A 22412-nucleotide genomic window follows, 5' to 3' on the forward strand; every position below is an offset into this window, starting at 1 on the left:
TCTAGGAGTTTCTTGGTAGAGGTTTTAGGGTTCTCTAAGTATAGTATTATATCATCTGCGAATAGTGAGAGCTTGATTTCTTCCTCTCCTATTTGGATGCCCTTAATCTCTTTTTCTTGCCTAATCACTATTGCTCATATTTCCAGTACTATACTGAACAGTAGTGGAGACAGTGGGCATCCTTGTCTCGTCCCTGATCTTTGGGGGAAGGCTCTCAGTTTTTCCCCATTGAGGATGATGCTTGTTGTAGGTTTATGGTAGATGGCTTTAACTATATTGAGGGGATATAGAGGGAACTTCCCCTCTATCCCCAATTTGGTGAGGGTTTTCAAGGCAGCTCAGATAGAGAAGGGAGCACCAAATAAAGGGTGCTGGGAAGATCCGCCCAGGATGGGAGATACATGCTGAAAGTAGTCTATAGGCAGAACATGATTGCCACCCAATGTCTCTTCTGCAGACCACAGCACCCAAAAGGAGAGATAGAACAAAAGGGAGTACCCTGCCACAGAGGCAGGGTGGGATGGGGGATGTGGGGATCGGAGGGATACTGGAATTGGTGGGGCTGGAGAATGGGCACTGGTGGTGGGATGGGTACTCAATCATTGTATAACTGAAACCCAAACACAACAACTTGTAACTCTACAACTATACCTCATGGTGTTTCACTAATAAAAAAAAACTAATTTATAGGGATTTACTAAAGGATGTTTCTTAGCAGGGGAGCCAAAATAAGAATGACACTAGCACTATTGATGTGATCTAGTCCAACAAGAAATTCACCCTGCCCTGTCCTTAGCTTGTGTGCCTCTTCCTTATGTAATACTGGGTAAAGTGTTCCATGCATATTTTATTAAACCATTTATGAAATCTAAGAAGGAGGAAGTTTCCATTTTTATAGGGCCCAAGTAGGTGTCTGGATGCCAGTGATTATTCCTTGGCCATGGGAGGAGAGTCTGATAACAGGAGCTCTTCAGCAGTTACTCATCCACCTGTCTCGATGGATCAAGAGATTCCTGAGTTTGCTCATTGTAACAAAGAATCATAACAGTGATGACAACTGAGGTGGTTGTTGATAGTGGAAAAACCTGGACTTGGTATAATGTGTGATTTTTTCTCTGCTTATGATATCAATCATATTACAGGAATTCCCTATATTAGTAAAGGACAAGCCATTATTGAACAGGCAAATTGCTCACTTAAAGATATGTTACTTAAGCAAAAAGGAGGATTATATTCAGAAATGGCATGAGAACTTTGAAATATTATGGACTGCTCTACTGTAGGCTGAATTGACTGTTGCTTAAAGTGCTGTTTTCCTTGAAGACTAGTTGGTCTCTGTTGACAAATGTCTCTGAACCAAGACTAGGACTGGAATATTACTTAACATGTGTAAATCCTGTATGTGGAAACCCTGTATTATATAATGAGAATTTCTGTGGGAAAAAGTTTAGAAATGATTTGTTAAAGCATAAAATATTATATTGAGAAGAATAAAATTCTAAAATACATTTAAGGCTCACCTTCCTAGTCTGGGGTCTCCAGAAATTTGGCCAAGCATTATTTCTGAGGGTTTGAGTTTTCTTAAAACCACATTAATGTATTATGCTAGGAAGATTTGTGAGAACGGATGTTATTAATAAATAACAAATTGGCAATTCTGTGTTTGATCTTTCTTTTTAAACAAAAAAGGGGGAGATGTTGGTGCCCAACCAGATCATGAAAATGAGTCCTTGGACCCTGTCCTGCAAGTAGGAAGCAGAACCAAGATCCCACATTGCATTAAGTGGGCAATCCTAAGCTTGAGGTCTGATTTATATGGAAAAGGCAAAACTGACCCTCTCTGGCCAGTGAATTCCTGCAGCATAAAGCTGCAGCATCCCCTTCTCACATATCTCAGACCTAGCTAAACTTTAGGTGTAAAAATTCTCTCCTATTTATCACAGACCCCAGGTGTGAGGAGGTCATGACCCATGTTTTGCATTAACTGTAACTATGTTTTTGTTTCTGTAAATGACCATGCTTTTCCATATTGTAACTGACTGTACTGATCATGTTTTCCTTTACCTCCGGTTCTTTGTTTTGATCCTTCCTATATTGTTGAATTTCAGTGGGCATGATTATAATAAGCCAGCAAATAAAAGGAGGCTGAAAAGGCTGCTCTTGGTTACAAGATCTGAGCGAGTCTTGTGATCCTCTGTGAACATTAATTTCTTTCGTGTTCCTTGTCTCAGACTGCCTAACAGAATGTTTGTACAACATAAAAATATAAAATGTATCCATAATTCAAAATCTCCCAATAGCCATATTAAAAAATAAAAGAAAACAAAAGATAAAATAGTCAAACATTAGGATTTCATGTATACACGAAGTCTTTGAAATTCAGCACTTGTGGATTTTCAGCATCTCACCTTTATTTTTTATTTTTTGAAGTATAGCAGATTTTATTTGGAACTTTTGAAGATGGAGAGTGAGAGAGCGAGCGAGCAAGAGCCAGTATATATGGCAGTATATATCCCAGCATTAAACTATGAATGTGTGAAAGTCCACATCTCAAGAGAGGAGAGTAGATTTGGGTTACACAAGTGCTTGGGTGACACATGCCCTACGCAGCAGCACATGGGCACAAGGTTCATGTAACATGTGCTCACCTTTATTTAAAAAAAATGTGTTGAATCACAATGAGATACAAAGTTACAGTGTTCATGGTTGAGTATTACTTGTACAATGTTGGAGCACCCATCCCTTTGCCTGTGTCCTAGCCCCTCTACATACCCCCACTTTCCCTCCCACTATCCAACCTGTCTCTGTGGCAGCACTTTACCATTTGGGCTTGTTGTATTGTTCTAGAGTCACCTGTGCTTAGAGGCGATCTGGCCATATAGAGGACCACACTGACGTCTCTAGGCTAGTGAGAAAGAAAGATGCGCACGTTCTCTTAGAGGTGATTAAGCAATAATAAGATATTGGCTGCCTGGTTCTTTATTTTGATGTGTATCAGAGTTACCTAGAGGACTAATCGTGAACAAAGATCTCTAGGCTTGTGGAAGTAGGGGAGGACCTGGGACTTCATACCTTCACCAAGTTCCCCCATAATCTGAATACACTACAAAGTTTGACAACTTCTGGCTGCCTCATCTATGTAAGATCTTTTCTCTTTTTAAAATAATTTAAATTTAATTATTAAAGAGCCGCATCTACCAGTACTTCTGCTCTTCTCTCTTTGAGGTCTTCCTTGATCGCATCTCTGCACTGCTTTGTGAGCTCGGACGTTAGCTTGTGGTTGCCTGAGGCATGCGCCAAACCACGCTGGCGAATTAGCTCAAGAGTTTTCGAAGATAGGCGACTTTTTGTGGCTATCTCTCTCTTGGCGTTCCTCGCACATTCATGGAGGTGCTGAACCAGTCGATCGTATTCCTCGTCAATGTTGTCAACAATGGCATCTTCCCATGTTGCCGCAATAGTATCAAAGAGTTCCCAGTTGGTGGTCATTCTGGGAGTTCTCTTTTTGAACTTTGCAGCCCTTTCTCCCCGCTCTGTGAAGTAGAATTTTGCACGAAGGAGTCGGTGGTCCGATCCTGTTCGAAATTTTGGGACAACAGTGACATCAGTCAGGCAAAACCATCGATTGAATATGATGTGGTCTATTTCATTGTGGAATCGTCCACTGGGAGACTACCATGTCCATCGTTTAGATTCTGCCTCCTGGAACTGTGAGTTACCATGAATGGTCTTGGTCGACATGATGAACTCAGACAGTCTCTCACCCTGTTCGTTCCATTCTAGCCCATGGGTCCCGATGTGAAGTTCTTCAGCTGATCTTCTCGGTCCTATCTTGGCATTAAAATCACCCACAATGATCTTGTAGAAGGTGTGCTCTTCTTTATAGAACTTCTCTAGCTCCATGTAGAACTTCTTGATTTCTCTTTCATCATAATGAGATGTTGGTGCATAGACAACGAAGATAGAAACTTCAGGCAGTGAGCCACATCTATTCAAATGTAAACGTCCGATTCGGGTTGTTAGGCATTCGAATGAATCAATGCTCTTGGCCAAGTTTGTGTTGACAAGGACACCGACGCCTCCAACATCTCTTTTATCGCATGTTCCGAGGAACAATTCTTCTCCAGTGTCGAAAACGGCATGGTGAGTGAGATTCGTGCCTTCTTGTCTCGGTCAGACCAATGATGTCGTACTTGATCATTCGCGCTTGTACCATCAGGTCCTTGATGGATGCATCTGATGCTAGCGTACGTGCATTGAAAGTACAGATGATCATTTTTGTCTTCCTTCGTTGTGGCAGCCTAGGTCGGCCTTGAGATTTTGTCGGCCTCTCCTTTCTCATCCTTCTCAGTGCTGCCATGTCGGTGAAGCCATCAGGGTCAGGTGAATGAGACCAGTTGTAGTTACTGGTTTTGGCATATCGAATACACAGCGGATAGCTTGCCAGGCTCTTCCGTGCGGGCGGAATACTTTCGGTAGCTTGCCAGTCTTTCTGAGAGGGATAGAGGCTTTTGGGGTGAACTCTAATCACCCTTGTAGGTGTTACCATATTTGAACCCTATCAAATATGGTATGACAATTCCGGAAGATGGGTATTTAGTGTCTTATGATGTGTCGCGCGGCCGCTTGCAGCCACGCGGGTCCGGAAAGCATCCTGGAGTGTGGCGTCGGCTGGGTAGTGGAAGTAGTAGCAGAAGCCGGGAAAAGTATTCGTAACGCCCGCCTGTCCTTCGCCAACTATAAGACCAAGATGACTGCCCTCCGACGTCCTGATGGATCCATCACATCCTCCAGAACGGCAATGGAGAAGATTATCCATGACTTCTACTCAAATCTCTTTGATAGCCATGTCCACTTGCCGACATACCAAATTCCACAGGATGGATATGTCGTTCCCAATGTTCTCCCTTCCGAAATCCGACATGCCATTTTGTTGGTAAAGAAACAAACAGCACCCGGCCCAGACAAGGTCAGACCTGAACACCTGAAGAACCTGCCGTCAGTACTCATCAATACACTGGCTCGGCTCTTCACTCGCTACCTGTCTGAATGCAAGGTTCCATCCCAATGGAAAACCAGCAGGACCGTACTACTGTTCAAGAAGGGAGACATCCATGACATTGGCAACTATCGCCCAATCTGCCTATTGTCTGTCATCTACAAGTTGTTCACTCGAGTCATCCTAAATAGGATTGACAGAACACTAGATGAAGGACAACCATGCGAGCAAGCCGGGTTCCGCAAAGGATTCAGCACCATCGACCATATCCACATGATAACCAAGCTCATTGAGGTTTCTCGGGAGTTCAAGATGCTGCTCTGTTTAACGTTCATTGATTTAAAGAAGGCCTTTGATTCTGTTGAGACGGAAGCGGTCATTGAAGCCCTAGCCAATCAGGGCATTCAAGCCCAATACATCAGGATCCTCCGTGGGCTGTATTGCGGATTCACTATCAGGATCTCACCATTCTACAAAGAAGTGATCGTTGATGTCAAGAGAGGGGTGCGGCAGGGTGATACCATTTCACCAAAACTCTTCAGTGCCACCCTCGAGAACATCATGCGACGACTGGAATGGGAAGGAATGGGAGTGAAGATAGATGGTCGGCAACTACACCACCTCCGCTTTGCTGATGACATTGTTTTAATAACACCAAACATCAGCCAAGCGGCACAAATGCTGGCCGACTTTGACCGTGAGTGTGGAAAGGTAGGACTACAGCTGAATCTTACGAAGACAATGTTTATGAGAAACAGCCTCGTTCCTGAAGCCCCATTCGCTCTCAACGGAACGACCATCTCCGAATGCAACAGCTATGTGTACCTAGGTGGAGAGGTCACCAAGACAAATGACCTGGCACCCGAGCTGTGCAGGAGGAAGAGAGCGGCTTGGAATGCCTTCAAGAACATCGAAGAAATAGCTAAGAGGACGAAGAACCTCCGGCTCCGGGCACATCTCTTTGATTCCACTGTTCTTCCTGCATTAACATATGCCTCAGAGACCTGGGCCCTACGCAAACAAGATGAGAACGCTATTCAGGTCTCCCAAAGAAGAATAGAAAGAGCTATGCTTGGAATATCACGTTTCACTCAAATGAGAGAAAGAATCTGGAGTTCTGACATCCCTCAACGATCAAGAATCAGGGACGCTGTCTCATTTGCCAAGGTGTCGAAAATCAGATGGGCTGGTCACGTAATGAGATTTAAAGACGACCGCTGGACTAGAGCTGTTACCGACTGGATTCCACGGGATGTCAAAAGACCGCGTGGCCGCCTACCTTCCAGATGGTCAGACTTCTTTGTCAAGATCATGAACGATCGGTATGAGGACCTTCATGTTCCGGGAGCGAACAAATGCCATTGGGCTACACTAGCACGCGACAGGGACAAATGGAGATGTTACTGGCGCCTGCTCGAGCAAATCGACGACTAATGGTGATAAGTGATAAGTGATAAGTGATAATTGATAAGTGATATTAAAGAGCCATGATTTATGAAGTTATTGACAGTTGCATTTTAGGCACACAATAATTCAATACCAGTCCTTTCACCAGTGCCAGCTTCCCTCACCAGTGCTCCCAGATTTCCTCCCCACCCCAGCCCCCACTCCAACATGGCCTATCCACTTGATGGGCACATCACATAATTTTAGTGGTTGCCACTAAGATCTTTCCTCTTTAAGTGGAAGACAGAAAAATAACTTTTGCTTCACTTTTCTAGGTTTCTGTTTGAGATCCACCTGTAATAAAGACAAATTAATGAGAAAAGCAAACAGAAATCTATTAACATGTATACCAATGTATAAATGGGAGTCAAAGTCATCAACTCCATTGTTACACCTTCCTATAATCAAAAGCCTCCTGAAACACCATCTTCATCTAAAGATGAAGAAAGCATTTGGGGTAGGGGAGGCAGTTATGTAAAGTTATTAGACAAAGTTGAATAAACAGGGTAACTAGAGGTTAACTAAATTTAGTGGTTTCTCCACTGAGTTTCTTATGATCTAGGACCATCTTTTTCTTCCTGATTACAGAGAGAGAGACACTTTTCACACGGAGATTTCTCTCTAAATGTGGAAAAAGAAAGCTTCCTATATTGCTTGCTTGCTTGCTTGCTTGCTTGCTTTCTTTCTTTCTTTCTTTCTTTCTTTCTTTCTTTCTTTCTTTCTTTCTTTCTCTCTTTCTCTCTTTCTCTCTTTCTCTCTTTCTCTCTTTCTTTCTCCTTCCTTCCTTCCTTCCTTCCTTCCTTCCTTCCTTCCTTCCTTCCTTCCTTCCTTTCCTTCCTTCCTTCTATGTGCAAACACAGTCTCCCACTATGACAAATTATGCAGTTGAGTTTCCCACATTTGAGAAAATCGCAGGGGTCAGCACTTGTGGAATGCAATGGGAAAGCCTTGGCCTGGGGAAACCACCTTTGTGATCATGCTATCTCCCTGCCGGGTGGCAGTACACTATATTATTTCTGAATCTGTGTTCTGCTAGGCCTGTGGTTGTGACCCTGAAACCTCAACATCTGGAAGTTTACTTAATGCTTTCTCCTGGGTTGGGCTGTCTGCAGTGAGCAACAAAACCCCTGATTTCTCAGGTCCTGGTTTCAAACCTAAACCAGCTTCAAACCTAAATATTGAATGACTCTAAGACTATAAATATTGATCTTCTCTGAGAATAGTTGCATTTCTGTCAGCGTAGCCAGATTCAGCAGCATTAAATTTTGTGTGTTTACTTGATAATCCTAGGGCTGAAACTTATCTGAATCATTCATTCTATGTAAGTCTGATCATATATTATTAGATGAGGCCATGCTATTAAAATTGAGTTTTAGCTCCTTTTAAATTTTGTATTTTGAGCAACAGCTGGTAGCGTTCCATGGCTACTCCTGACTCTGTTCTGGGTAGGGTGGGGTTGTTGCTTCAGCCTTGGTGGGGCCATGTGGTTCCAAGGATTAAACCCAGAACCTCTGCAAGCATGTCATGTGCTCAGCCTATTGAGCTACTGAAACAGGCAGACAGGGAGGCTCAAGAATGTGTTTTCTTGCTAGTAAGTAAGAAAACAAGATGTAGATTATAGAAATAACTGTCTTCAGCTGAAAGCAGTCCAAAGGCATGAAAGCCAGAAACTGATTGCAGAAACAAAGTCTAGATAAATTTCAAACTGGCATCAGTACCAGTGAGGATTCCTCCTCTGAGAGGAGAAGCTCTTGCATGCAGAAGAATACAAAAGAAGGCTAGCAGAAATCCAAAACTGTTTATTGTGAAAATCTTATCTTGGCAGAGAATTCCAGGCTGGGCAATTTGGAGAATATCCACATATATCCTCTTCCCAAGAGCCTTTCAGATTCTTAGCTCTGGAGCTGCTTTTGTTCACTTTTGAATGTTTCATGTTTCTCTCTCTCTCTCTCCCTCTCTCTCTCTCTCTTTTATTAATTTATTATACTTTTGTATAATAAAACTAATTAGTGGCTACTCAGCAAAAACTGAGTTAAGTAGGTTAACTGTATGGTAAAGGATAGAATTGGAATTACAGGTGCAAATTTAACGTAGTACATATAGATGATAGATGATGATGAATTTTAATGAGACACACCTGAAATTGTATAATACACAAAGCATTGTTACTTTGAAAAAAATTATTTATATGATGTCACCTGTCATTTGTCATCCTGTTGCTCATCAATTTGCTCGAGCAGGCACCAGTAACATCTCCATTCATCCCTGTTAAGTGCTAGTGTAGCCCAATGGCTTCTACTTGCTCCAGGAACATAAAGAGCCTCGAACTGTGAATGGTTATTTTTCATTACTAAAACACCATGAGGTACAGTTGTAGACTTACAACCTTTCGTGCTTGGGTTTCAGTTATACAGTGATCAAATACCCATCCCTCCATCAGTGCCCATTCTCCATCACCAATGAACCCAGTAGACTTCCCAATACCGCCATCCCCCCACCCCACCCCACCTCTGTGGCAGGGCATTCCCTTTTGCTCTCTCTTTCCTTTAGGGTGTTGTGGTTTTCAATAGAGGTACTGAGTGGCCATTGTGTTCGGTCTATAGTCTACTTTCAGCACACGTCTTGCATCCCAAGTGAATCCTCCAAACACCCTTTACTTGGTGTGCCCTTCACTCTCTGAGCTGCCTTTTCCCCCAGTATGTGCTGCCGGCTTCCAAGCCGTGGAGCAGAACTTCTGGTACTAATCTCAACTATTCTGGGTGTTCACCTTCCATTCTGTTACTTTATATTCCCAGATGAGTGCAGTATTTTTATGTCTGTCCCTCTCTTTATGACTCATTTCACTTAGCATGATACTTTTTATGTAGAACCACTTGTTTGCAAATTCCATGACTTTATCATTTCCAACAGCTGCATAGTATTCCATTGTGTAGATGTACCAAAGTTTCTTTAACCAGTCATCTGTTCTCTGGTACTTGGCTTTTTTCCATATTTTGGCTATTATGAACAGTGCAGCAATGAACACACAAGTGCAGTGTCATTTCGACTGTACTTTTTTGCCTCTCTGGGATATATTCCCAGGAGTGGTATTGCTGGGTCAAATGGGAACTCAATTTTCAATTTTTTAAGGATCATCCATACTATTTTCCAAAAGGGTTGAACCAGTCAGCATTCCCACCAGCAGTGAAGGAAAGTCCTTTTCTCCCCACAGCACCAACACCAGTTGCTTTTATTCTTTTGGATGTGGGCCAGTCGCTGTGGTGTGGGATGATATCTCATTGTCGTCTTGATGTGCATCTTCCTGATGATTAGTGATGTAGAGCATTTTCTGATGTGCCTTTTAGCCATTTGGATTTTTTCTTCGGGAAAGTTTTTGTTCATTTCATCACTACATTTTTTATGGGGTTAGATGTTTTATTCTTGTGGATTTCAACAAGTGCTTTGTATATCCTTGATATCAACCTCTTATCAGATGGGTATTGGGTGAATATCCTCTCCCATTCTTTATATTGTCTTTCTATTTTGGTCGCTGTATCTTTTGCAGTGAAGAAGTTTCTTAGTTTAAGATAGTCCCAGTTGTTTATCTCTGTTTTCACTTGCTTGGTCAGTGGCATGTCATCTCTTAAGATACTGTTAGCCTCAATATCGTGGAGGGTTTTGCCGGACTTGTCTTCAATATACCTTATGGATTCTGGTCTGATGTTAAGGTCTTTAAACCATTTTGATCTGGCTTTTGTGCATGGTGTTAAATCGAGGTCTAAGCCCATTGTTTTGCATATAGCCATCCAGTTATGCCAGCTCCTTTTGCTAAAGAGGCTTTCCTTGCTCCACTTCACATTTCTTGCTCCCTTACCAAAGATTAGATGTTCATACGTTTGGGGTTGTGTGTAGGGATATTCCACTCTGTTCCATTGGTCTGCAGCTCTGCCTTTTTTCCAGTACCATGCTGTTGTAATTGTTACCGCTTTGTAGCAGAGATTGAGGTTGGGGAGAGTGATGCTCTGGTATAAGGGAGATATGTGCCTCATAAAAACTGGGAAAGTTCCTGTTTTTTCAATTTCCTGGAAAAGCTTGAGTAGAACTGGCAACAGGTGCTCTTTAAATATTTGGAAGAATTTGCTAGTGAATTCATCTGGACCTGGGCTGTTGATTTTGGGAAGATGTTTGATTACAGTTTCAATTTCCTTGATATGAATGGGTCTATTCAGGTATTCCAAGTTTTCTTAGTTCTCTTTCTCTCTATTCCTGATTAAAGTGTTTCTTATACAGTTTTTTTTAAAAGCATGTAACAGTTTGATTCTTTTAACTACAATTTTCAAAGTGAACTTGTAGAAATGCTTCATAAGTCTTCCATGAATAGAATGAACCATAAAATAGAAGTCCTGGCCAGAAGATAATATGTAAGTGAGAGAAGTTGTTTCCCCATTAAAAAAAAGTACGTGTCCTGGGTGGGTTACAAAATGTTCACAGTTGTCTGACTCCTGGCTGTGTCACCTAAAGTCGTAGCTGACTTAGATGCAATAGGGAACAGGGTAGGCAGTAGAGATGTGAGAGGGAGCCAGTTTCTGCTTTCCTTCTCAACCCAACTGTCACCTGGGGAAGTGTGGGGTGTCAGGGAACTTGGCCTTGTCAAGAACACCTGCACGGCACTGATGCTCAAGTCCCATCAGCTCAGAAGGCAGCCATCAAGGGCACCTGAGATGCACTTGCTCTTCTATCACGGGAATTTGATCCTGCCCCAGTGCAGAGGAGCTGTGGCCTCAGGCTAGCAGGGAAGTGTCTTGTGCCATCAACGGAAAGTTCATCAGTCAACTTCTCAGCTTCTGAGGTTTGTCATCTACTTTGACAAAAAATAATTCTGGTAAAAAGATAAATGGTAAACTAAAATATCTTCACTCAAAAAATATGAAGGGGTGTGGCCCAAGAGATAGCCCTCTCTCACCACTTTTGTTCAATATAATACTAGAAGTACCTGCCATAGCAGTTCATTAAGAAAAAGATATTAAGGGCACCCAGACAGGAAAGGAAGAGATCAAGCTCTCGCTATTTGCAGATGACATGATACTTGCAGATATATTTGCAGATATATATTTGCAGATGACATGATACTATATTTAGTATATGCATGATACTATACTGAATTCTAAAGACTCTACCAAAAAGATCCTAGAAACAACAGATCATATAGTAGAGTAGCAGGTTACAAAATCTATACCCAGAAGTCCATAGCTTGTCTATATACAAATAATGAAAGAGAAGAAAGAGATATTTTTAAAAAAATCTTGTTCACAATTGTTCTTCAGAAAATCGAGTACTTTGGAATTGGTTTAATGAAGGACCTATATAAAGAAAATGACAAAACACTAAGAAATAAAAAAGGACATGAGGAAATGGAGATGCATTCCCTGCTCATGAGTTGGAAAATTAACATTGTCAAAATGGCAACACTCTCCAAGGCAGTCGCTGTAAGAATACCCACGACTTTTATTTTTTTAAAGAAATAGATCAAACACTCCTGAAATTTATATGTAACAATAAACCTCCATGAATAGCTAAAGTGATCCTTGAAAAAAAGAAGATGGGAGGCATCACCTTCCCCAACTTCATACTGCATTACAATGCAGTAGTAATTAAAACAGCATAATATTATAAAGAAAGAGACCTTCTGACAAATGGAATAGAGTTGAATATCCTGACATAGACCTTCAAAAATGCTGATTTAACCTTTGACAAGGGAGAAAGAAGTATGGAGTGGAGCAAGGAAAGCCTCTTCAACAAGAGATGTTGGAAAAAGTGGGCATATAAAAACATATAAAAAATGAAATCAGGCCTCTTTCTAAGGCCATGGAAAAAGTGAGATAAAAATGGCTTAAAGGTCTTGCCCTCTGGAAAGAAAGATGGCAGCCGCTTGGGAGCTTTGTGGAAAGCCAGGTATGAGCAGGTCATGATGAGGCAACTGAAACCTCATGGGAAGGGGGGCATTCCCAGCTTGTCCTTCACACCCTACCGAGGTCACGAGTTGCCTCCCACGTGTGGCTCTCTAGCACAGCCATGGCTTCAGAAGCACAAGGACTTAATGCAGAGCCCACCAGTTTACAGCAGAAAAGTGAATGGACCATGCTTTAATCCATGCCACCATGCTTGCCCCCGGGGGGAAAGGGTGTTGGTCCTTTCTGCCTTTTTCCCTCTGGAAAGAAAGATGGCAGCCGCTTGGGAGCTTTGTGGAAAGCCAGGTATGAGCTGGTCGTGATGGGGTGACTGAAAAATCATAGGAAGGGGGGCGTTCCCGGCTCGTCCTTCACGCCCTACCAAGGTCACGAGTTGCCCCCCACGAACAGCTCTCTGGCACGGCCATTGCTCCAGAGCACAGAAACCAATCTCATAACTATCTGACTCTCAACAGAAATTCTTCCAGGGTTAGTAAGTAAAAATACCAGAAATCCAAAATCGCAGCTGAGCGACATTGTTTGATTCTTGTGTCCAGCTGTAGAAAACAAATTATTTCACAATGCCTTTTCAGCATGTCTGATTTGGGGGTGTAAACTCTAAATAATAATGGTGCATCTTTTGTTGAAACAATGAATCTAGTCAAAGTAGATAGAGTGTTAACTAGAATTCATCTTCCTCACATGCATTGGGAGGGTTGGAAGGGGGGGTTTATTGGGGTTCTTCGTGGTGAAAAATAAGTATTGGTAACGGGAAATGTGTTTGATATTTGCATAACAGAGACTTAATCCTGAAAGCTTTGTAAACTTTTCCCACAGTGATTAAATAAATAAAAATAAAAAAAATTAAAAAAAGGCCCTCCCGTTGATCATCGATTTGCTCGAGCAGGCCCAGTAACGTCTCCATTGGAGACTTTGTTGTTACTGTGTCTGGCATATCGAATACTCTCGATAGCTTGCCGGGCTCTCCGAGAGGGGCGGAAGAATCGAACTCGGGTCGGCCATGTTGGCCGCTTGTAAGGCGAACGCCCTACGGCTGTGCTATCGCTCCAGCCCAATTTTTGGGTCCTTCTGAGTCTGATTAAATAAATAAATTAATTAAAAAATAAATAAAAATAATATTATAAAATTTTAAAAATATGGATTAAAGATCTTAACATCACACCCAAATCCATAAGGTACATGGAAGAAAACGTAAGCAAAGCCCTGCATGACACTGAAGCTAAAGGTATCTTCAAAGATACCTTTAAAGAAACACTCCTGACTAAGCAAGTAGAAGCAAAGATAAACAAATAGGACTACATGAAACTAAAAACCTTCCATATCTCAAAATAAACTAAGATACAAAGACAAGCAACAGAATGGAAAAATTATTTACCCAATACCCTTCTGATAACAGGGTAATATCAAAGTTATATAGGGCAAAGTTATATAGAACTTTCCAAAAAAGAAACTACCCAACCCTATAAAAAATGGGAAAGGAAATGAACAGAAACGCCCTCAAAGAAAAATTTCAAATGACCAAAAGGCACAAGAAAAAATGCTCTACAGAGAGATGACCCAAGATGCCGTGCCAGGTGGAACTTTATCTAGGACAACCCAAGAAGGAGCAGGTGAGTCCCTCTGCCAGCCTCAACAGAACCCCGGCAGTCAAAAACCTCCAGAACCCGATCACCGCCATGTTCATAGCTGATCTCCAGAGGCTTTAATAGAGCCCCTCACACATAAGAATGTCACTGTCACTGTCACTGTCCTCCCATTGTTCATCGATTTGCTTGAGCGGGCCCAGTAACATTGTGAGACTTGTTACTGTGTTTGGCATATCGAATACGTCACGGGTAGCTTGCCAGGCTTTGCTGTGCAGGCGAGATACTCTCAGCAGCTTGTGGGGGCTCTCCGAGAGGGGCGGAGGATGAATCCACTGAAAACCTCAGGCTGTGGCTTTTGTTTCCCAGACTTCTGTGTAGTTGGGAATGGGCGATCTCCCATATTCCTGTTTTCCAGGAGCCCGGTGGCCTTGCCCATTAACCACCTCTAGCACCATTTAAACTCATTAACAGTCATGATCCAGAGACTGACAAACAAATCTCTCAAGAGAGCCATAAGTTGTATTACCCTATTCAAAATTTCAGAACCCCTGGAGGGCTCGACTGCTTTTGTGGTCATGCAAGTTTTTATACTCCACTCCACATGACAGGCTTGGGTGATGGTGAGGCAGTGGGAAGTTGTTTGGTGGTGGAATTGGTGTTAGAATACTGTATGTGGTAAATTATTGTGAACTATTTTATTAAAATAAAGTAAAATTGGGGAAAATGCTCGTTATCACTAATCATCAGGGAGATGCAAATCAAAGCAACAATAGGATATCATTTATATCAGAGAGACTGGCACATATCCAAAAAACCATAAGTCCCAAATGAAGAGAGAGAGAGACAGAGAGATAGAGACAGAGAGAGACAGAGACAAAGAGAGAGGGAGACAGAGAGAGAGAGAGAGAGAGAGAGAGAGAGAGAGAGAGAGAGAGAGAGAGAGAAGAAAAGTGCCTGCCATAGTGACAGACAGGGAGGAGGGGGTGGAGAGCAGGAAGGAAACAGGGACCATTGGTGGTGGGAAAAGTACACTATCAGTTGTATGTTTTCTTGTTTCCTAGCCCCTTGTTGCTGTGCCTCATTAGGACTCTACCCCAGTGATTCCCTGCCATTAGGGATCTCAGTCTCTGTCCATGGTCACAGGCATGTGGGTGACATGCCTGCTCTCTTGCTGGCTGTTTGTGCTTAGGAGACCAGGTGCATTTGTTTTGTTGGTCTTATGGGCTCTACCTGATATTGCTGTCTCGGTGTAGGTGAGTGGGGGAAAGAGAGAGAAGGAAGAGAGTGAGAGAAGTGAGATGGGGTGGAGAAAGAGAGAAAGGAGAGAGAAGGGGAGAGAGACTAGAGAAAAAGGAGAGATAAGGGGGGAGAGAGAGGAGAGAGGGAAGAGATAGAAAAGAGGGGGAGAAAGAGGAGAGAGAGATGAGAGCAAGAGAAGAGAGAGAGCGGGAGAGACAGGAGAGAGGATAAGACAGAGAGGAGATTAGGAGAGAGAGAGAGAAGAGAGAGAGTTTTTAGAGGCTTTCTTTTATATGCTGTTTATCTACTCAGTGGGTGAAATTCAAACTGGCAACTGAATTTAAAAAATTGGAGTGAGGGGTACACCCCGTGGTGCTCAGGGGTTCTTCCTGGTTTTGTTCTCACTTAGGGGATCACTTGTGGAAGGTTTGGGGACCATATGGGGTGCCAGGGACTATACTCAGGTCACCTATACTATGCTTCTGGCCTCCATGGACCAACTAAGTTAGCTAGCTGACTGTGCTCTACCTGCCACCCTTCTTATATCAATATAAAGAAATACTGATTTAAGGGCTGGAGTAATAGTAAAAGAAGGCAGGGTGTTTGTCTTGCATGCTGCCCACCTGAGTCGGTACCCCATATGGTCCTTGAGCCCACCAGGAGTGACACCTGAGTGCAGAGCCAGGAGTAATCCTCAAGCATTGACAAGTGTGAACCAAAAAACAAATTAAAAATTAAGAAATATGTATTTATATGTCAGTTTCCTTGACTTCAGAGTACACCATTATATATTTATGTCTTGATGTATATAAACATTCCCTATTGATAGAAAATGAGGTAAACCGTATTGTATGAAAAAAGACTAAGATAAATATTATTTATCCATCCTTCAAAATATGTATCTTTATTTGTCCATTTTTTCCTTTTTGAAAAGTTACTGGAAGTAAAATAAATGAATTTGAGATATCCATATATATCATTACCATAGTATATTAGAATTCCAACTAATCTGAACTTTAGCTATAGTGGCATTTTCATGCCTTTTAATTTCTACTAATGCCTAACGAAGAATGACATCATTGATTTGTTCTGGTGCTAACGGTAAAGCTCAGGGTCTCACACAGGCGAATGCTCTCCCGTGGAGCTTTGTCCCCTCTCTTGCTCTCCAACTGAGTGACTTACTGGACTACTAGCACAGTTGAGTATCTCTTAAGGTATTTATTGCCATTTCATTAATTTTCCTTTTAAATGACATCTATTCTCTATGTTTCTTATTTCTTTGTAAATGCTTTTTCTATATTAAGGTAGCACTATAGCACTGTCCTCCTGTTGTTCAGTGATTTGCTCGAGCGGGCCCAGTAACATTGTGAGATTTGTTGTTACTGTGTTTGGCATAACAAATAAGTCACGGGGAGCTTGCCAGGGTTTGCCCTGCTGGTGAGATACTCTCTGTAGCCTGCTGGGCTCTCCGAGAGGGGTTGAGGAACTGAACTCGGGTCTGCGGACCGACTGCATGCAAGACAAACGCCCTATCTGCTGTGCTATTGCTTCAGCCAATATTAAGGTAATATTTTAAAATTATTAAATTTTAAAGCTGAAGACTTCCAGGCCCCAACCAAGGCCTTACTGGAGCCACTCTCCACACACTTGGATAAGCCTCAGACATAACCGAACTGGCAGAGGAACCCAGGTGTGTGGGACCCGGGACTGAGATCTCTAAGCCTGCACGGTTTGGGACTGGACCTGTCAGTAGCTAAACAGTTACACCCTCCAACTGCCGTGTAACCCCAACAAAGGCCAGGATCCAAAGATTATCACAACAAGCTCCCGGGAGAGCACAAGGCAGAGTCTCCTACCCTGTGTCTGACTATCCTCGCCAGGGCCCAACAGCTGAAGACTTCCAGGCCCCAACCAAGGCCTTACTGGAGCCACTCTCCACACACTTGGATAAGCCTCAGACATAACCGAACTGGCAGAGGAACCCAGGTGTGTGGGACCCGGGACTGAGATCTCTAAGCCTGCACGGTTTGGGACTGGACCTGTCAGTAGCTAAACAGTTACACCCTCCAACTGCCGTGTAACCCCAACAAAGGCCAGGATCCAAAGATTATCACAACAAGCTCCCGGGAGCGCGCGGCCGCATTTGCGGCCGCGCGACTATTTATTTGATAATTTTCAGGATACCTTAAATATCCTTAAATATCCAACCCACACGGCAGAGCCTGGCAAGCTATCCGTGATCTATGCCAAATAGACCAAATTGATATGCCAAATCCAGTAATAAATGGATCTCATTCCCCTAGCCCTGATTATGCAGAGTCGAGAAGGATATGGAAGGAGAAGCTGATAAAACACCAAGGCAGACATGGGCTGCCAAAACGCAGAAAAACAAAAATGATTGTCTGTACTTTTAATGCTCGTACGCTGGCATCTGCTGCATCCATTGAAGACCTTATGGTACAAGCACGAAAGATCAAGTACGACATCATTGGTCTGACCGAAACGAGAAGACATCAATCCCATCATGCTGTTTTCGACACTGGAGAAGAACTGTTCCTTGGAACATGTGATAAAAGAGGCGTCGGTGGTGTCGGTATCCTTGTCAACACAAACTTAGTCACAAGCATTGATTCATTTGAATGCCTAACAACCCGAATCGGACGATTACACTTGAATAAATGTGGCTCACTACCGGCAGTTTCTATCTTTGTTGTCTACGCACCAACATCCAGTTATGGTGAAAAAGAAACTGAGAAATTCTACATGGAGCTGGAGAAATTCTATAAAGAAGATCACACCTTCTACAAGATCATTGTCGGTGATTTTAATGCCAAGATAGGACCAAGAAGATCAGTCGATGAACTCCACATCGGAACCCATGGCCTGGAATGGAACGAACAAGGTGACAGACTGTCTGAGTTCATCATGTCAACCAAAACCTTCCATGGTAACTCACAATTCCAAAAGGCTGAATCTAAACGTTGGACATGGGAGTCTCCCGATGGACGGTTCCACAATGAAATAGACCACATCATATTCAATCGGCGGTTTTGCCTAACCGATGTTGCTGTTGTCCCAAAATTCCAAACGGGATCAGACCACCGTCTTCTTCGTGCAAAATTCTACCTCACAGAACGAGGAGAAAAGAATGCAAGGTTTAAGAAGAAGACTCCCAGAACAACCACCAACTGGGAACTCTTTGGCTCTGTTGCAGCAACATGGGAAGATGCCGTCATTGACAACATTGATGAGGAATACGATCGAATGATTCAGCACCTCCATGATTGTGCAAGGAATGCCAAGAGAGAGATAACCACAAAAAACCGTCTTTCTTCGAACACTCTTGAACTTATTCGCCAACGTGGCGTGGCACGTGCCTCAGGCAACCACAAGCAAACGTCCGAACTGGCAAAACAGTGCAGAAAAGCCATCAAGGATGACCTCAAAAACAGGAGAGCAGCAGTACTGGTAGATGCAGCAGAAGCTGGGAAAAACATTCGTAATGCCCGCCTGTCCTTCACCAACTACAAAACCAAGATGACTGCCCTCCGACATCATGATGGATCTATCACATCTTCCAGAAGGGCAATGGAGAAGATTATTCATGAATTCTACTCAGATCTCTTTAATAGCCACATCCACTTGCCCACATACCAGATACCACATGATGGATATGTCGTTCCCAATGTTCTCCCTTCCGAAATCCAACATGCCATCTCGTCGGTAAAGAAACAAAAAGCACCTGGCCCAGACAAGATCAGACCTGAACACCTGAAGAACTTACCATCAGTACTCATCAATACATTAGCTCGACTCTTCACACGCTACCTGTCTGAATGCAAGGTTCCATCCCAATGGAAAACCAGCAAGACTGTACTACTATACAAGAAAGGAGACATCCACGACATTGGCAACTATCGCCCAATCTGCCTATTGTCTGTCATCTACAAACTATTCACTCGAGTCATCCTGAATAGGATTAGCAGAACACTAGATGAAGGACAACCATGTGAACAAGCTGGATTCCGAAAAGGATTCAGTACCATCGACCATATCCACACAATAACCAAGCTCATTGAGGTATCTCGGGAGTTCAAGATGCCGCTCTGTCTAACGTTCATTGATTTAAAGAAGGCCTTTGATTCTGTTGAGACGGAAGCGGTCATGGAAGCCCTAGCCAATCAGGGCGTACAAACTCAATACATCAGGATCCTTCGTGAGCTCTATTGCGGATTCACTACCAAGATCTCACCATTCTACAAAGAAGTAATCATCCATATCAAGAGAGGGGTTCGGCAGGGTGATACCATTTCACCAAAACTCTTCAGTGCCACCCTCGAGAACATCATGCGACGACTAGAATGGGAAAACATGGGAGTGAAGATAGATGGTCGGCAACTACACCACCTCCGCTTTGCTGATGACATCGTTCTAATAACACCAAACATCAGCCAAGCGGCACAAATGCTTGCGGACTTTGACCGTGAGTGTGGAAAGGTTGGACTACAGCTGAATCTTACGAAGACAATGTTTATGAGAAACAGCCTTGTTCCTGACGCTCCATTCGCTCTCAACGGAACCACCATCTCCGAATGCAACAGTTATATATACTTAGGTCGAGAAATCAACATGATGAATGACCTGGCACCTGAGTTACGCAGGAGGAAGAGAGCGGCTTGGAATGCCTTCAAGAGCATTGAAGAAATAACTAAAAGGACAAAGAACCTCCAACTACGAGCACATCTCTTTGATTCCACTATTCTTCCTGCATTAACATATGCCTCAGAGACCTGGACCCTACGAAAACAGGATGAGAACACTATTCGGGTCTCTCAAAGAGGAATCGAAAGAACTATGCTTGGAATATCACGATTCACTCAAATGAGAGATAGAATCCGGAGTTCTGATCTTCGTCAACGCTCAAGAATCAGAGACGCTGTCTCATTTGCCAAGACATCAAAAATCAGATGGGCTGGACATGTAATGAGGTTTACAGACAACCGCTGGACTAGAGCCATTACTGATTGGATTCCACGAGACATCAAAAGATCACGTGGACGCCCACCTATAAGATGGTCAGACTTCTTCGTCAAGACCCTAAATGATTGGTTTGAGGCTCTACATGTTCCTAAAACGAACAGATACCATTGGGCTACGCTAGCACGCAACCGGGATGAATGGAGACGTTACTGGCACCCGCTCGAATAAATCGATGAATAACGGGGATTAAGTGATTAAGTGATTAAGTGATTTTAAAATTGGGCTGGAGCGATAGCACAGCGGGTAGGGCATTCGCCTTACACACGGCCAACATGGCCGACCCGAGTTCGATTCCTCCGCCCCTCTCGGAGAGCCCGGCAAGCTACCGAGAGTATTCGATATGCCAGACACAGTAACAACAAAGTCTCCAATGGAGACGTTACTGGGCCCGCTCGAGCAAATCGACGATCAACGGGAGGGCCTTTTGATATAATTATTTATAATAATTATCGTCATTATGACATATTTATGATTGTGTAGATCTTAAGGTAAGGTAAAGGTAAAGGCCCTCCCTTTGTTCATCGATTTGCTTGAGCGGGCCCAATAATGTCTCTATTGGAGACTTTGTTGTTACTGTGTTTGGCATATCGAATATCGAATATCAAATACGTCACAGGGAGCTTGCCAAGCTCTGCCATGCGGGCGAGATACTCTTGGTAGCTGGCCGGGCTCTCCGAGAGGGGCGGAGGAATCGAACTCGGGTCGGCCATGTTGGCTGCGTGCAAGGCAAACGCCCTACCGCTGTGCTGTTGCTCCAGCCCTATAATTGAGGTCAAGAAATTACATTTTAAGTAAATGGATTATATGATTACCATTATAATGTCATAAATTATTAATATAAAATTAATAATGTTAGTATTTTCTCTAGTAAGTGCTTAAACAGTTCTTACATATTTATTCTACAATTACTCTCAATTTAAGTTAAAGTTCATATGATTCATAATTATCAAATAAAACTTTGAGATATTTGTGGAGGAATGCCTGATCTTATGGAGGTTATATTCTATTTCATGTGCCAGATGAATTTATTTTCAGATCTCACTTAAGATGTTTCTGACTCCTACCCCATGCACACCTTTCTTAGCCCCCTGGCTCCTGCAGCAGCTCTGAGAAGTGAGCTATTATGGTAGTCAGTGATTAGAGGATGTGATCATTTTGAAAGAGAAGTAGGTGGTGATGGAAAGTTATTAAAACTTGAGAGAAAGACAGTGTGTGATGATTTCACATAGAGAGCTAATCGCTATGGCAACAAAGAACAAATTTTGAAAAGCAAAGTTCAATATAATAGAATTACAGGAGAAAATTCTATTAAAATTAAAACTTATTTTTATATTATCTTTTATTTTACTCAAAAATGCAGCAACAACAAAAAAGAAAGTAAAAGAGAAATCCTACATGAGCATTCAAGAGACATATTTCTGATCTCAAAAGCAAACACTTTTTAATTATGTTTGCATGGTATACAGGCCTAGGAAAGAAGTGTTTTTGGTAATATGCTTTTATTTGTGATAATGATGACAGTGTCTCTTTGGAATCTTATTATGTGAGAAGAAACTGTATAATTTAAAATCTCTATATGTGTAGCAAGTTCAAACATAGTTTCAATTTCTTTTTTCTTTTCTTAGTTTAATTTTTTATTGGAAGTTGCCTTTCTTTTTTTTTAAATTAATTTTATTGAATCACTGTGAGATAGTTATAAGCTTTCCTGTTTGGGTTACAATCACAGAATGATCAAACACCCATCCCTCCACCAGTGCACATTCCCCACCACCAATATCGCCGGTATAACCCCCCTTTACCACCCTCCCTCTGAAAGAGATTTACAGGCCATATCCCTGATGAACACAGACGCAAAGATCCTCAACAAACTATTAAGAAATAGAATCCAACAACTCATCAAAAAGATCATACACCTTGGGAGGGATACTGGGATTAGTGGTGGTGGAGAATGGGCACTGGTGGAGGGATGGCTACTCGATCATTGTATAACTGAAACCAAGCACAAAAATTTGTAAGTCTACAACTGTACCTCATGGTGTTTCACTAATAAAAATTAAAAAAAAATCATACACCATGACCAAGTAGGATTCATCCCAGGGATACAAGGATGGTTTAACATCCGGAAATCAATCAACATTATCCATCATATCAACA

At 42.5% G+C, this 22412-nt stretch overlaps 1 non-coding gene across 1 annotated transcript; it reads right to left on the reverse strand.

Moving 5' to 3' along the window:
• Nucleotides 1–7289: 7289 nt before the first annotated feature.
• On the reverse strand, nt 7290–7449 carry LOC130031283 (U1 spliceosomal RNA). The gene has a single exon (XR_008793631.1). It is a non-coding gene; the product is annotated as a U1 spliceosomal RNA (small nuclear RNA).
• Nucleotides 7450–22412: the final 14963 nt, after the last annotated feature.

Source organism: Sorex fumeus, unplaced genomic scaffold (genome assembly GCF_029834395.1).
Source record: "Sorex fumeus unplaced genomic scaffold, SorFum_2.1 ptg000046l, whole genome shotgun sequence".
In the NCBI taxonomy this organism is placed as follows: Eukaryota; Metazoa; Chordata; class Mammalia; order Eulipotyphla; family Soricidae; genus Sorex; species Sorex fumeus.